This window comes from Alexandromys fortis, unplaced genomic scaffold, assembly GCF_014885135.2.
Source record: "Alexandromys fortis isolate MF-2015 unplaced genomic scaffold, M_Fortis_MF-2015_v1.1 scaffold_3, whole genome shotgun sequence".
NCBI lineage: Eukaryota > Metazoa > Chordata > Mammalia > Rodentia > Cricetidae > Alexandromys > Alexandromys fortis.
Genome location: NW_026067909.1, coordinates 27,853,227 through 27,863,822, shown reverse-complemented (window position 1 = coordinate 27,863,822; position 10,596 = coordinate 27,853,227).

Genomic DNA, 10,596 nt, shown 5'->3' with positions numbered 1-10,596 from the left:
AGAGAGAGAGAGAGAGAGAGAGAGAGAGAGAGAGAGAGAGAAAGAAAGGAAGAAAGAAAGAAAGAAAGAAAGAAAGAAAGAAAGAAAGAAAGAAAGAGAGATTATATTTTTATATTTATTTGTCAGTCAGGGCTGCAAAGCTCAAGAGCTGAATTGTGACAGAGGTCTCAGATTTGGCTTCTCATTTCTGTCTCTGAAACTTGGGGATAGACTAACAGAGGGACTGTAAACTCAAGGGCGGTTGGCGTCCGTGACACTGTAGGATGTTATAGAGGAAGCAAGGTTTGGTATTGCCAAAGGAGAGAGGCAGTAGTAAAGCTTTATATTTGTTTGACACTGTGGACTTGGCCTTTACATCTCAAGACGGACCGGTCTCTGGGCTCAGGTGTTGGTGCTGAAGAAGGTGGAGCCACTGTGCTGTAGAGCCCTGCAAGGAGAAAGGGCGCTGGGTGCTTTCTCTTATGCCTGCAGTTGAGAACAGGTACCCGGCCACAGCAGAACGAGAATGTTCACGGAAGGTGTTCCTGCGCAGCTTTTCTCTTCTTTTCTGTGCATGTGATGTGGGATTCTAAGACATTACCTCCTCTGTATACACGACAGTGGTGTGTGTGTGTGTTGTGTATGTGTGTGAAGCATGGTTAATAAAAACTCAGGGTCAGAAATTATTGGGGTCCAACCAGAAGATCCAAAAAGCAAAGCAGCCAGCCACTGGCTCTTACCTCTACCTCAGTCTGAAATGGCGATCCTGCCTCCAGGAATCTCAGAATGAGACTGTGACTGACAGCTGTCCCGCCTTATATTCCTCTCGAGGGCTGGGATTAAAGGCATGCACCACCTGGTTTCTATGGCAACTAGGGTGGCTACTGGGATTAAAGGTGTGTGTGTTGTCGTAACCTGGTCTGTAAGGCTGACCAGTGGGACTGTTTTCCTCTCAGATCTTCAGGCAGTCTTTATTAAAATACAGTTGAAATGCCACCACGTGTGCATCCCAGATGTCTGATCAGTGGCTCCCTGCCTCAGGACAGCTATGTCCTATTTTGTGACTGAACATGGGACACTCGGTGTGGGTGTGGGTAGTTAAACCCTGAGGAAAGACAGGTGAGCAGGAGGCGGGTGTAGCCCAGAATCTCTAAAACAGCTGTCTGAAGCCCATCATGTGTTCCGTATTCCTGAACTCCTCGTAAAACAGCAAGTCATGGTTGACGAGCTGGTGGCATCCATTTTATGGAAGAGGACAATGACGATAGGACTAGGAGACAGATGTGCATGTGCGTGCGTGTGTGTGTGTGTGTGTGTGTGTGTGCACGTGCGCGCGCCTGAGATGGATGTCAATACACAGCAGAAATTCCTGCAGATGAACCCCCACAGTGAGGGGGCTGCACACTGGCCTCAGGGCTCAAGGATACCTTGTCTGTGGAGCCTGGGAACTAGAGGCTGGACTCCCAGCTCCAGCAGTTTGCTAGTCTATAACCAGGGCACCATGCTCACACACGGAGTATTTGTTGTGAAGCTCTCAGACAGAAAAGAAAACAGAGGCCCCACAATGGCCCGTGTGCCTCACTTCTCCCGCCATGCTAGCCCTCTACACACACACACACACACACACACACACACACACACACACACACACACACACCTGTCTCAAATGTCACAGCATGGCATAATAACATTGTGTTCAGAAATTTCTCAGAAAACAATTGTGAAGACCAGCACGGGAACTCCTTCACCACCTTGATCCTACATCTGCACCCAAAATAAGGGAGGACTCAGAAGCCCAGGTAGTGGGCTGGGCTCCTGGTGGCCCACTGCCCCTCCTCGCTGCTCTTCTTGGGGGCTATTGGACTTTCCACCTTCTTCCTTTGTTCTTCTGACTCTTCTGACTCTCCAGGCCGGTCGTTTGCTAACTGCACAGGCCACCCCTCAACGCTTGTCCTGTCTCTGGGCCTATGGGTCCCATGTCTTGCCTGTAGTGTGGCCCATTTGGCAGAAGCCGTGAGCCAGCGTATCGTCTGCCGCTCCTGTGGGGTATAGGGCCTAGAACGCCCTTTGTGCTCCATTGCATCTCTGCACAGTTGCAAAGCAAGGCTTGTTTCTGTCCTGTCTCACCAGCTGAACTGCTTCCCTCAACGGTTTGATCTCCTGCCTATTCACCAGCTTCCGTAAAGGTAAGTTCTCAGCATCTCCAAAGGTGACCTGTGTTGTTGCCGTCTTCAGCAACTTCGATACAGGATTATAATATAAGCAGCTCATAGCTTAGATTTAAAGAGCAATTAGATTGCTAAACCATGCTTTTGCTAAAGCTCAGGAAATTTCTAAAATTGCCCTTTAATGGCAAACTTAAATTTAAAAGATTAATTTTATGAATGCATTATCTGTAGAATTGCTTTAATGGTTCCTAGGCTTTGCCCCATATGACATGTCCATATATTTTGTCAATATTGAGAAGGGTTAATTTTGCTATTGGGATAATAGTTATCATTCAATATTAATACACTACAGATAGGTAGCATATTTTGTTGTAAATAATTCTGTGAGATTAGATGTTTCAGTATCTGTTTATCAGGATTTTATGTTTTTCTAAGATAGTCATTTTCCTACTGATTATGTTAGACTTGTAACTTCATAAGAATTTTGTCTTGCCAGGGAGACTGCATGGGACTGACCTAGGCCCTGCATATATGTGACAGTTGTGTAGTTTGGTCCTCTTGTGGGACTCCTGGCAGCAGGAACAGGTGCTGTCTCCAATTCCTTTACAGGCTTTTGGGACCTACTCCTCATACTAGGTCACCTTGCTCAGCCTTAACACACGGGGACGCACGCGCTTAGTCTTACTGCAACCTGATATGCATGTTTTGTTGATACTTTCCTAAACAGAAATGGAGGAGGAGTGGATTGGTGGGGGGAACCGAGGAGGGAGGAGGAGGGATTGGGAGGAGAGGAGGACGGGGAAGCTACAGCTGGGATGTAAAATTAATTAATAAATTTATTTTAAAAAAGAATTGTGTATAAACAGAGTCAGGGTTCTCATAAGTATCTGTTTATTAGCAATGTTTTTAAATGACCACTTTATAAGCAACTAATTTTAGGTGGCATTAGCACATCTGACCCTATGGCTCTGTGACTGAAAACGTGTGGACAACATTTGTGTGTAAGCTTTATGTACTGGGCAAGGTTTGTAGGGTTAAGTATATTATATAATAGTATGATGATATAGTAATATTATATTTTTTGTTGTTTTTTAAGACAGGGTCTCTCTGCATAGCTCTGGCTGTCTGAGAACTCACTCTGTAGACCAGGCTGGCCTCTAACTCACAGAGATCTACCTGCCTCTATCTCCCAAGTGCTGGGATTAAAGGCAGACAGTAAGGTTTTATTGGTGCTAACTCCTTGACATTTTCTCATGGGAAACACACACACACACACACACACACACACACACACACAGAGGCGTATACACACACGCGTGCATGAATGCATCCCATAGGGTAAGGTCTGACTAACTAGAACTGACCTCATCCTGGTGACAAGAGACAGATAAAACCACAAGGTAGATAATCAGCAATATCTTTAGAAAAAATTGTTCAGAGATACGGCAGGAAAATTTCTGAACCAAAGCCGCACCGGGCGTGCTGATGCCTGCCTCTAACTCCAGCAGGTGGGAGGTTGACACAGGAGAGAGGAAAGTTTGAGGCCAGCCTGTGCTTCATGACAAGATATCTCAGTGCCAGCCACAAAGACCAAGTCACTTGTGCCAGCCCTTCCAAACGTAACGACATCCGAGAGGTGGTGGAGAAGGGGTCCTTACACATGGTCACCTCACAGCACCGGAAGTGCCTGCTAACTGCTTGTATTGCTTGTGCTCTTTCAGACACAGGCACATTTCAGGAAATTTCACACTGAGTCCCTCAGGATTGAGATGGTTCAGTAGGAAAGGACACTGTCACCAAGACTGAGCTCAATCCTCAGAACCACATGGTGGGAGAGAACCGACCTATGGCTCCTGCAGGTCGTTCTCTGACCTCTACACATTCACCTTGGCATGCACAAACTCTAAATATATACATAGATAGACAAATGGTAACATTTTTAAAAGACTGAAGTAGAAAGATGAAGAATGGGCAATTGTTCCTGGCAGAACAGAGACACCCTGAAGGCGGACATTTTGCCCTTTTACTACCAGGCGGTTGAAACAATGGCTTCCAACGAGCTGGAATTTCCCCAGGAATCTCACGCTGGGAGAAGGAAAAGAATGATGTTTGATGCCAGTGAGAGGCAGAGCTTGTTTCTCAGAAAGAGGTTCCAGACACTCCTGACAACCCGTCCATCTACGCAGGAGAGAATGGAGCTGAGACAAGGATGGGCCAGTGATGGGCAGGACCACACCTTGACTGAGCTACTGAGTTCTATGCACTTCTGACTCTTTTTGAACTTAAGCCTCACGTCAGAACCCTGAAGACACACTTAGCATCTGTATGCGTTCCTCTTCCCAATGTGGCCACACTAAGTACATCTCCTCTCTCTGTCTTTCACTATTACTGTCTGTTTAAATGGTGTGTTGAGGACGGGTAGCTGAGTCTAGCTCATTAGGGATGGCTAAGAGGTTCTTTAACTTCTCTGAGGCTGGACCCAGGAGAAGACAGCCAGGCTTGCAAAGGGTAGACTGTTTATTAGGAAACCCAGGGGTCCGGAGCCCGAGGATTGTTGACAAAGAGCCCAGCACTCTCTTGTGAAATCTGTACTTAAGGAGTCTCACAGAGGAAGTAGACAGTTTGAGCCACCTGTGGAAGGTCCTTCGTGAGTCTGATATGTCTTTCCTGCTCTTGGACCACCCAGGCCCCATCTGCCTGGTGCTTCTGTACCATCTGTTTCATGCAAGGATGCTATTCTCCTTGAGATGCCTGTGGACTATTCAGGATGAGTGTTGTAGTCAGGGCTTCTACTGCTGTGACTAAATCTCATGATGACAAAGCAAGTTATTTGGCTTACACTTCCACATTGCTGTCCATCACAGGAAGTCAGGACAGGAGCTCAAACAGGATAGGATCCCAGATGCAAAGATCATAGAGGGGAACTACTTACTGACTTGCTTCCCATGGCTCAGCCTGCTTTCTTATAGAACCCAGGACCACCAGCCCAGAGATGGCACCACCCACCATGGGCTGGACCCTCCCCCATTGATCACTAAATGAGAAAATGCCTTACAGCTGGATCTCATGGAGGCCTTTCCTCAACTGAGGATCCTTCCTTTAAAGACTCTAGCTTGTGTCAAGATGGCATGCAAAGCCAGACAGTACAGCTAACCCTTGTCAACTGGACACACAAACACATCACTATTAAGCCATATCCCTTCCTTTCTTATACATCTCCAAGATCTCACATTAAAAATCATAATTTTAAAAGGACCACAGTTCTTACAAATTTGGTTTTTAAAATTTCATTCCCTTTAAAATATCCAATCTCGGGGCTGGAGAGATGGCTCAGATGTTAAGAGCACTGGCTGCTCTTCCAGAGTTCTTGAGTTCAATTACCAGCAACCACATGGTGGCTCATCACCATCCATAATGAGATCTGGTGCCCTCTTCTGGCCTTCAGACAGACATGCAAGCAGAACATTGTATATATACTAAATGTAAAAAAAAAAATCCAATTTCTTTTAAAAGTTCAAGTCTTTCATCTGTGGGCTACTTTAAAAATCAAAGTTATACCTTCTTCAAGAAGGAAGAACCAAGGCACCACCACAATCTGAACCAAACAAAATGAAACTCCAACAGTATAAAGAACTCAATGTTCAATTATCTGGGATTTACTCATGATTTTCTGAACTCCTCCAAGGCCCTGGGTCTCTTCTCCAGCTCTGCCCTCTGCAGCACACACAGCTTGTCTTCTGGGCTCCGCAGGAGTCCACTCCACCACCACTGCTGTTCTTGGTGCCCACCCCGTGGTACTGGCGTCTCCAAAACACTGGGCTCTCTGCTGCAACTGGGCTGCACTTTCACTAATAACCTCTTTAGACTCCTTACGATGCCAAGCCTCAACTTCTTTGCATGACCCCTTCAGTCCTGGGCCTTCAACTGCCACTGAAACTATACCTTCTCCAATGGCCTCTCCTGGCCTCTCACAGTGCCAAGCCTCAGCTCTTCTTCCTGACCTCCTTATGCCTTCAAAACCAGGACCACCTGAATGATGCTTATACAAGTCCAGATGCCCGCACGAGGTACAGCCTTGGCTGCCTCAGGAACACAGTTCCTCTGTGCTCTCAGGAAACACTTCCCAGAAGACTTCACCTCAGTGATGCTGGTCTCTCCTTAATCACCGCTAATTTCTTAGCTCCAGCTGACCAGCATCAAGTACCCCAGAAAAGCAAAGTTTTGCTCCAGCAGTTCTGGGTTCTTGTTAATCACAGATGCTTCTTCAGCCCCAGCTAATCAAAAGCATAGATTATTAATTCAAAACAATAAATGACCCTGATAGAGTCTTTGAACTTCTCTCTGAAATTTTGCAAGCCAGGCCTCCATCTTCTGCATTGCTTTTTTAACATTCTTACCTTCCAGGCTCCTAAAGAACATCCCATGGAGCTCTTAATACTCGGTGGTTCTTCTAGCCCCAAGTTCCAAACTCTTTCCACAACCCTTCCCCAAACATGGTCAGGTCTGTCACAGCAATGACCCACTTCTGGTTTTAGCTTCTGTCTTAGTTTGGGTTTTTATTGCTGTGAAGAGACACCATGACCCCGGCAACTCTTATAAAGAAAATAGTTAATTGGGTTAGCTCCCTTACAAAACAAACAAAAAGCCCCCAACACACATTTATTATCTTACAGTTCTGAAGCGAATGTTTCACTCTGTAGATGTGCAGGGCTTCCCACCCTTTGATATTCTGATACAGCAATGTCATATAAAAGTTCATGCTATAGAACCACAGAATTAAGTTCCAAAAATATATTAAAAGACTGGGAAGATTGCTCAGTCACTAAAGAATTTTTTTTGTATGCACACAAGAACCTGTGTCTGATCCCTACTATTCACATAGAAGTAGAGTCTGGCTACATACGTATGCCTATAATCCTTGTACTGGGGATGGGGAGGCAGGAGGATGGGGGTGACTGTCTAGCCATCCCAGTCTAATCTGCAGGCTCCAGATTAAGCAAGAGAGTTTCAAAGAGTCTCAAAGCCTAAGGTGGAGGGCAATTGAGATGATACTGATGTGGACCTCTGGGCCTCACACCCATGTGTACACGTGAGTACCCACGCTCTCTCACACACACACCCTTTAGTTTTTCAGGTAAGCTTAAGGTTTTGTAATGGATCACATTCACAGCCGTCTTTGGGTAATTGTAGCCTATGGGCCAAGGGTTGCTCATGCCTGACAGAGGCTCTGGAGGCATGCCTGTGGTGGTCCCCATTCCTAGAGGTACTGCATGCCTAGTTCACAGCCATCCCTCCATCCTTAGGGAAAGCCCAACAGTGGTCTGTTTGTCTTTCTCTCAGCAGGACCTGTGGTTTTTATTTGGGGTCCATTGAGTTTTCTGGACAAACTGCTTCTCAGTTCCTGACTCAGTCACCTCTGCTAGGACCCTTTCATGGTGTAACATGACAACCAGGTTCCAGGACCAGGAGGGACATTAGGACGGTGTTGTCCAGCTGACACTCTGAGAGCAGATACAACTCCATGGTTCAAGTTTAGAGTCCACTCATTGCTCACCCAGGACAGTTTGCTGGAATTCTGTTGAATGTGCACCACATGTTTCAAAATTAAGTTCATCCAACCAGCTATAGAGCGTATAAAATGAGAAAACCTGACCATTTATGTGGGCGAAGGAGGCAGTGTACAAACATTTGGGTACCGGCTGTGGCCTCTGTTCACAAGTGCTTTGATTCCATTCGAGTTTTGGAGAGTGAAAATCTGCCCTGGCCTTGGGGAGCTCTGGGCTCGAGATCCCACGGAACAGTCCCTTCATTCAAGGCTGGTGTGGCTAATGGGAGACTCTGTCACCTCCAGCATCCAGAGAACCTACTCACTGAGCAGCTGGCTTCTCCCTCCTGTTCCCTAGCCCTGCCCATCCTCTCCTACTCCCTTCTCTACACTGGTAGGGAGCTGAGGGGAACAGACTTTAGCCTGGATTAAGGGACTTATTTAATTCCTGCTGTGTCCTGTTTTGATGTCAGGACAGGATTGGAGGAAAGCAGCAAATGTGTTTCTCCCCTTTCCCCTGTCTGCGGACAACACTACTAACCCATGATATCATGTTAGCTCTAGAGCTGCCAAAATGCCCCTTTATAATAATTCCCTTATGAATGAATCCTTTATTCTGCAATCCTACAAATCACACGAATGATTTCTTAAAACACACTTGTACTGTGAGATAAGGCAGGTCGTCTCTTTTATATTTGCCTACACTCTTGTGTTGTCTGAAATTTTTTTTAAAAAATTCAATATATTATTCTGGCCATGGGTATGTTCACTGTATTAGCCACTTCCTCGCTGTTTTCAACATTTTCATCTCAGAAAGATGTTCAGATTTTCCTTAGAGAGGCCTTCATTCCAATATTGCAGAATGGATACCCCCCCCCTCTCTCTCTCTCCCTCTGTGTGTGTGTATGAGTCTGTTTCCTCCTCCTATTCATTCATATCCTGCATTTATTTTGAAATTTTAATACATGAGATGATAATATACAACGGAAGTTTTATGTTCACCAAGAGGACAGTGGTCATCCTGACACTGATAACTGACTAGCTTACGATTATTTTGCCTTAAGTCCTCAATGCTTACCCTAGAAAGTGGGTGTCAATCCCCTTTGACTGGCGGCACATCTGAGATCAAGTTAAACACATTGTTCCAGGTCACACCGCTAACAGCTTACAATGTTACTGTTGAGATTACTCAAACTTCTCTCCCATCCCTGCTGTAAGCCACCTACTTAGGTCAGGCTCCCAAAGGCTGTAGGGCCCACCGCTCACATCTGATAGCCTGAAGCATGGGCAAGTTACTGGCTGACCTGAGGTTGCCCAGTGCAAAGAGATCTTTGGTCTCCTGGGCAGGGTGGCCTAACCGCAGAACTGGCTTTTATAAGTCCATAGTCCAAATGTGACCACGGTCTCTCACCTGCCCAGAGCTGTCTTCATGTGGTCCTGTCGTAACTCCTAGTGCCTCCCAGTAACTCTAGGAAAATATGAGTGTGAAGAAGGAAGCTGTTTCAGAGAAAGTGGTTTCTGAAGAATAATTTTCAATACCACTGAGTTACTTTAGGATGAGTGACAGATAAATAGCCATAGAAGGCATGGGCGGATCACAGGGGCACCTGTCCTGGCATCAGGTCATAGCAGTGGAGGGTGGGCTAACTGGCATGTAGGCTGAAGGAGGCTGTGCATTGTCTTCCATGGCCTATGGTTATACTCTTGCGGAGGGTCTGTTTACCCTCCAGCAATGTCAGGGGTTTGATAATCTGAGCTGATTTCAACAAAGCCAGGGCTGCAGCTCTTGGGAAAGGCTTTGGACTCTTGCTCCAAACCTTAAAGGCCCTAGAGTAAGAACATGCCATGATTAATTGGATCCAAGCTTCAACAAGGCAGCAAAGACCACTTTATCAGAACCACCCAGACACTTGCTGGAGGAGGATGAAAGCCTCTTCGGTGAAATCTGGACCACAGGCCATGCACAGCTCAGCTCTCCGGCACGCTTGGCAGTCAGCCTACAGATCAGAATCTGACCCAGTAGGAGGGAAGCTGCTCATCCACCAGCCCAGGTGGCCCCTCTTTGCCCTCTTCATCCACCCCTTTGCTTCCTATAGAACCTGTGGGGTCGTTTCAGGAGAGAGAATGTGCTTGGCCGCCCTACCAGGAGCAATAAATTACTGAAAAGGAGGCTTGAGCTTCATTAGCCTGCTCTCCTTTAGGGCTCTTCTTACTCCATGTGGACTGGGAGAGAGGAATGCCTAAGCTGGCACTTGCTGCTGTGTCTGTGCGGGATGCCCCACTGCGGGATGCCCCACTGCAGGGTGTCCCACTGCGGGGTGTCTCACTGCGGGGTGTCCCACTGCGGGGTGTCCCACTGAGGGGTGTCCCACTGAGGGGTGCCCTACTGTGGACTGTCATTGCAGGATGTCCCACTGCACAATGGAGCACTCCTGCATGAGTCAGGGCTCTCCATGACTACTTCTACTTCAGGACAGACTCTCAGAACCTCCTTCACTCTGGTCGTAACTCCAGGAGGTGACGGAGTGTGACCAAGGACCTCTTCTTTCTCTGAGGAATAGATGCTCCCCAAATCGTGGGATGAACCATGGAACTCATTCGTCCTCTTCTTGTGTCTTAGCATATTTCCGATTGTTCTCCAAGCATGAAAACAAACTTCTTCCTCAACTACCGACAAAGTAAAAAACGTCTCCAGGAGGAATACATTTCATTAGTTAGGAGGCTGCACTGGCGTGAGGTCGCAGGTTAGTACAGAACCCCACAGTCTCTGGGGGTGCCCTTCTTCTCAGGGTTTTACTCTGGGAATGGATCCAGATGAAGGAACTGAAAGTGTGAAATGAAGTCCCAATGTCCCCCGAACTCATTTCCAGCATAGCATTTTTCTTTAATCATAGCGGGAAATGT